A 7,164-nucleotide genomic window follows, 5' to 3' on the forward strand; every position below is an offset into this window, starting at 1 on the left:
TGTATTTAAGTCGGCATTGTGCCTTTTGAATTAAATTCGGATGCAAAATCTGTGTTTCATCGTCATTAAGATGGTCCAAGGGATACAGTAAACCTGAAATGAAGCATCGGAATCTAAAACTGGACTCACAGGAGAGGTTCAAAACATAGAAAGTTAGAGTGTAAGGCCTCTTGTACTTAAGTCGGCATTGTGCCTTTCTTATTAAATTCGGATGCAATTTCTGTGTTTCATCGTTAATAAAAAGGTCCAAGGGATACAGTATACCTGAAGTAAAGCATCGGAATCTGTACTGGACTCACAAAAGAGGTTCAAATCATAGAAAGTGAGATTGTCAGTCCCCTTGTATTTATGTCGGCATTGTGCCTTTTGTATTAAATTCGGATGCAAAATCTGTGTTTCATCGTCATTAAGATGGTCCAAGGGATACAGTAAACCTGAAATGAAGCATCGGAATCTAAAACTGGACTCACAGGAGCGCTTCCTATCGTAGAAAGTGAGAGTGTCAGGACTCTTGTACTCAAGTCGTTATTGTGCCTTTTGTATTCAATTCGGATGCAATTTCTGTGTTTCATCGTCAATAAGAAGGTCCAAGGGATACAGTAAACATGAAGTGAAGCATCGGAATCTGAAACTGGACTCACTGGTGAGGTTCAAATCATAGAAAGCTAGAGTGTCAGTCCTCTTGTACTTATGTCGGCATTGTGCCTTTTGTATTAAATTCGGATGCAAGTTCTGTGTTTCATCGTCAATATGAAGGTCCAAGGGATACAGTAAACCTGAAGTGAAGCATCGGAATCTAAAACTGGACTCACAGGTGAGGTTCAAATCATAGAAAGTTAGAGTGTCAGTCCTCTTGTACTTAAGTCGGCATTGTGCCTTTTGAATTTAATTCCGATGCAATTTCTGTGTTTCATCGTCAATAACAAGCTCCAAGGTATACAGCAAACCTGAAGTGAAGCATCGGAATCTAATACTGGACTTACAGGAAAGGTTCAAATTATAGAAAGTGAGAGTGTCAGTCCTCTTGTACTTAAGTCGTTATGGTGCCTTTTGTATTAAATTCGGATGCAATTTCTGTGTTTCATCGTCAATAAGAAGGTACAAGGGATACAGTAAACCTAAAGTGAAGCATCGGAATTTAAAACTGGACTTACAGCAGAGGTTCAAATCATAGAAAGTGAGAGTGTCAGTCCTCTTGTACTTAAGTCGGCATTGTGCCTTTCTTATTAAATTCGGATGCAATTTCTGTGTTTCATCGTTAATAAAAAGGTCCAAGGGATACAGTATACCTGAAGTAAAGCATCGGAATCTGTAATGGACTCACAAAAGAGGTTCAAATCATAGAAAGTGAGATTGTCAGTCCCCTTGTATTTAAGTCGGCATTGTGCCTTTTGAATTAAATTCGGATGCAAAATCTGTGTTTCATCGTCATTAAGATGGTCCAAGGGATACAGTTAACCTGAAATGAAGCATCGGAATCTAAAACTGGACTCACAGGAGCGGTTCCTATCGTAGAAAGTGAGAGTGTCAGGACTCTTGTACTTAAGTCGTTATTGTGCCTTTTGTATTCAATTCGGATGCAGTTTCTGTGTTTCATCGTCAATATGAAGGTCCAAGGTATACAGTAAACTTGAAGTGATGCATCCGAATCTAAAACTGGACACACAGGAGAGGTTCAAATCATAGGAAGTTAGAGTGTCAGTCCTCTTGTACTTAAATCGGCATTGTGCCTTTTGAATTTATTTCCGATGCAATTTCTGCGTTTCATCGTCAATAACAAGTTCCAAGGTATACAGCAAACCAGAAGTGAAGCATCGGAATCTAAAACTGGACTCACAGGAGAGGTTTAAATCATAGAAAGTCAGAGTGTCAGTCCTCTTGTACTTAAGTCGGCATTGTGCCCCTTGTATTAAATTCGGATGCAATTTCTGTGTCTCATCGTCAATAAGAAGGTCCAAGGGATACAGTAAACCTGAAGTGAACCATCGGAATCTAAAACTGGACTTAGAGGAGAGGTTCAAATCAGAGAAAGTTAGAGTATCAGTCCTCATGTATTTAAGTCGGCATTGTGCCTTTTGTATTAAAGTTGGATGCAATTTCTGTGTTTCATCGTCAATACGAAGGGCCTAGGGATACAGTAAACCTGAAGTGAAGCATCGGAATCTAAAACTGGACTCACAGGAGAGGTTTAAATCATAGAAAGCTAGAGTGTCAGTCCTCTTGTACTTATGTCGGCATTGTGCCTTTTGTATTAAATGCGGATGCAAGTTCTGTGTTCCATCGTCAATATGAAGGTCCAAGGGATACAGTAAACCTGAAGTGAAGCATCGGAATCTAAAACTGGACTCACAGGAGAGGTTCAAATCATAGGAAGTTAGAGTGTCAGTCCTCTTGTACTTAAGTCGGCATTGTGCCTTTTGAATTTATTTCCGATGCAATTTCTGTGTTTCATCGTCAATAACAAGTTCCAAGGTATACAGCAAACCAGAAGTGAAGCATCGGAATCTAAAACTGAACTCACAGGAGAGGTTTAAATCATAGAAAGTCAGAGTGTCAGTCCTCTTGTACTTAAGTCGGCATTGTGCCCCTTGCATTAAATTCGGATGCAATTTCTGTGTCTCATCGTCAATAAGAAGGTCCAAGGGATACAGTAAACCTGAATTGAAGCATCGGAATCTGAAACTGGACTCTCAGGAGAGGTTCAAATCATAGATTGTTAGAGTGTCAGTCCTCTTGTACTTAAGTCGGCATTGTGCCCTTTGCATTAAATTCGGATGCAATTTCTGTGTTTCATCGTCATTAAGAAGGTCCAAGGGATACAGTAAACCTCAAGTGAAGCATCGGAATCTGAAACTGGACTCTCAGGAGAGGTTCAAATCATAGATTGTTAGAGTGTCAGTCCTAATGTACTTAAGTCGGCATTTTGCCTTTTGTATTAAATTCCGATGCAATTTCTGTGTTTCATCGCCAATAAGAAGGTACAGGGTATAGAGTAAACCTGAAGTGAAGCATCGGAATCTAAAACTGGACTCATGGGAGAGGTTCAAATCATAGAAAGTGAGAGTGTCAGTCCTTTTGTACTTAAGTCATCATTGTGCCTTTTGTATTAAATTCGGATGCAATTTCTGTGTTTCATCGTCAATAAGGAGGTCCATGGGATACAGTAAACCTGAAGTGAAGCATCGGAATCTAAAACTGGACTCACAGGAGAGGTTCCAATCATAGAATGTGAGAGTGTCAGGCCTCTTGTACTTAAGGCAGCATTGTGCCTTTTGTATAAAATTCAGATGCAAGTTCTGTGTTTCATCGTCAATATGAAGGTCCAGGGGATACAGTAAACCTGAAGGGAAGCATCGGAATCTAAAACTGGTCTCACAGGAGAGGTTCAAATCGTAGAAAGTTAGAGTGTCAGTCCTCTTGTTTTTATGTCGGCATTGTGCCTTTTGAATTTAATTCCGATGCAATTTCTGTGTTTCATCGTCAATAACAAGTTCCAAGGTATACAGCAAACCTGAAGTGAAGCTTCGGAATCTAATACTGGACTTACAGGAGAGGTTCAAATCATAGAAAGTGAGAGTGTCAGTCCTCTTGTACTTAAGTCGGCATTGTGCCTTTTGTATTAAATTCGTATGCAATTTCTGTGTTTCATCGTCAATAAGAAGGTACAAGGGATACAGTAAACCGGAAGTGAAGCATCGGAATCTAAAACTGGACTTACAGGAGAGGTTCAAATCTTAGAAAGTGAGAGTGTCAGTCACCTTGAACTTAAGTCGGCATTGTGCCTTTTGTATTAAATTCGGATGCAATTTCTGTGTTTCATCGTCAATAACAAGGTCCAAGGTATACAGTACACCTGAAGTGAAGCATCGGAATCTAAAACTGGACTCACAGGAGAGATTCAAATCATAGAAGGTGAGAGTGTCAGTCCTCTTGTACTTAAGTCGGCATTGTGCCTTTTGTATTAAATTCGGCTGCAATTTCTGAGTTTCATAGTCAATAAGAGTCCAAGGTATACAGGAAACCTGAAGTGAAGCATTGGAATCTAAAACTGGACTCACAGGAGAGGTTCAAATCATAGAAAGTTAGAGTGTCAGTCCTCCTGTACTTGAGTCGGCATTGTGCCTTTAGTATTAAATTCGGATGCAATTTCTGTGTTTTATCGTTAATAAGAAGGTACAAGGGATACAGTAAACCTGAAGTGAAACATCGGAATCTAAAACTGGACTCACGGGAGAGGTTCAAATCATAGAAAGTGAGAGTGTCAGTCCTCTTGTATTTAAGTCGTCATTGTGCCTTTTTTATTAAATTCGGATGCAATTTCTGTGCTTCATCGTCAATAAGAAGGTCCATGGGATACAGTAAACCTGAAATGAAGCATCGGAATCTAAAACTGGACTCACAGAAGCGGTTTCTATCATAGAAAGTGAGAGTGTCAGGCCTCTTGTACTTAAGTCGGCATTGTGCCTTTTGTATTAAATTCGTACGCAGTTTCTGTGTTTCATCGTCAATAAGAAGGTCCAAGGGAAACAGTAAACATGAAGTGAAGCATCGGATTCTAAAACTGGACTCACAGGATTGGTTCAATTCATAGAAAGTTAGAGTGTCAGTCCTATTGTACTTAAGTCGGCATTGTGCCTTTTGAATTTAATTCCGATGCAATTTCCGTGTTTCATCGTCAATAACAAGTTCTAAGGTATACAGCAAACCTGAAGTGAAGCATCGGAATCTATAACTGGACTTACAGGAGAGGTTCAACCCATAGAAAGTGAGAGTGTCAGTCCTCTTGTACTTAAGTCGGCATTGTGCCTTTTGTATTAAATTCGGATGCAATTTCTGTGTTTCATCGTCAATAAAAAGGTCCAAGGGATACAGTAAACCTGAAGTAAAGCATCGGAATCGGTACTGGACTTACAGGAGAGGTTCAAATCATAGAAAGAGAGAGTGTCAGTCCTCTTGTACTTAAGTCGGCATTGTGCCTTTTGTATTAAATTCGGATGCAATTTCTGTGTTTCATCGTCAGTAAGAAGGTACAAGGGATACAGTAAACCTGAGGTGAAGCATCGGAATCTTAAACTGGACTTACAGGAGAGGTTCAAATCATAGAAAGGGAGAGTGTCAGTCCTCTTGTACTTAAGTCGGCATTGTGCATTTTGTATTAAATTCGGATTTAATTTCTGTATTTCATCGTCAATAAGAAGGTCCAAGAGATACAGTAAACCTGAAGTGAGGCATCGGAATCTAAAACTGGACTCACAGGCCTGGTTCAAATCATAGATAGTTAGAGTGTCAGTCCTCTTGTACTTAAGTCTTCATTGTGCCTTTGTATTAAATTCGGATGCAATTTCTGTGTTTCATCGTTAATATGGAGGTCCAAGGCATACAGAAAACCTGAAGTGAAGCATCGGAATCTAAATCAGGACTCACAGGAGAAGTTTAAATCATAGAAAGTGAGAGTATCAGTCCTCTCGTACTTAAGTCGGCATTGTGCCATTTTTATTAAATTCGGATGCATTTTCTGTGTTTTATCGTCAATAAGAAGGTCCAAGAGATCCAGTAAACCTGAAGTAAAGCATCGGAATCTGTACTGGACTCACAGGAGATGTTCAAATTATAGAAAGTTAGAGTGTCAGTACCCTTGTACCTAAGTCGGCATTGTGCATTTTGTATTAAAGTCGGATGGAATTTCTGTATTTCATCGTCAATAAGAAGGTCCAAGGGATACAGTAAACCTGAAGTGAGGCATCGGAATCTAAAACTGGACTCACAGGAAAGGTTCAAATCATAGATAGTTTGAGTGTCAGTCCTCTTGTACTTAGGTCGGCATTGTGCCTTTTGTATTAAATTCGGATGCAATTTCTGTGTCTCATCGTCAATAAGAAGGTCCAAGGGATACAGTAAACCTGAAGTGAGGCATCGGAATCTAAAACTGGACTCACAGGACAGGTCCAAATCATAGATAGTTAGAGTGTCAGTCCTCTTGTACTTAAGTCTTCATTGTGCCTTTGTATTAAATTCGGATGCAATTTCTGTGTTTCATCGTCAAGAAGGAGGTCCAAGGCATACAGTAAACCTGAAGTGAAGCATCGGAATCTAAATCTGGACTCACAGGAGAAGTTTAAATCAGAGAAAGTGAGAATGTCAGTCCTCTTGTACTTAAGTCGGCACTGTGCCATTTTTATTAAATTCGGATGCAATGTCTGTGTTTCATCGTCAATAAGAAGGTCCAAGGGATACAGTAAACCTGAAGTAAAGCATCGGAATCTGTACTGGACTCACAGGAGAGGTTCAAATCATAGAAAGTTAGAGTGTCAGTACTCTTGTACTTAAGTCGGCATTGTGCATTTTGTATTAAAGTCGGATGGAATTTCTGTATTTCATCGTCAATAAGAAGGTCCAAGGGATACAGTAAACCTGAAGTGAGGCATCGGAATCTAAAACTGGACTCACATGAAAGGTTCAAATCATAGATTGTTAGAGTGTCAGTCCTCTTGTACTTGGGTCGGCATTGTGCCTTTTGTATTAAATTCGGATGCAATTTCAGTGTTTCATCGTCCATAAGAATGTCCAAGTCATACAGTAAACCTCAAGTCAAGCATCGGAAACTAAAACTGGACTCACAGGAGAAGTTTAAATCATAGACAGTGAGAGTGTCAGTCCTGTTGTAATTAAGTCGGCATTGTGACTTTTGTATTAAATTCCGATGCAATTTCTGTGTTTCATCGTCAATAACAAGGTCCACGGTATACAGTAAACCTGAAGTGAAGCATCGGAATCTTAAACTTTACTTACAGGAGAGGTTCAAATCATAGAAAGTTGGAGTGTCAGTCCTCTTGTACTTAAGTCGGCATTGTGCCATTTGAATTTAATTCCGATGCGATATCTGTGTTCCATCGTCAATTAGAAGTTCCGAGGTATACCGTAAACCTGAAGTGAAGCATCGGAATCTAAAACTGGACTCACAGAAAAGGTTCATATCATAGATAGTTAGAGTGTCAGTCCTCTTGTACTTAAGTCTTCATTGTGCCCTTGTTTTAAATTCGGATGCAATTTCTGTGCTTCGTCGTCAATAAGGAGGTCCAAGGCATACAGTAAACCTGAAGTGAAGCATCGGAATCTAAATCTGGACTCGCAGGAGAAGTTTAAATCATAGAAAGTGAGAATGTC

The sequence above is a fragment of the Schistocerca americana genome, unplaced genomic scaffold (assembly GCF_021461395.2).
Source record: "Schistocerca americana isolate TAMUIC-IGC-003095 unplaced genomic scaffold, iqSchAmer2.1 HiC_scaffold_44, whole genome shotgun sequence".
Taxonomy (NCBI): Eukaryota; Metazoa; Arthropoda; class Insecta; order Orthoptera; family Acrididae; genus Schistocerca; species Schistocerca americana.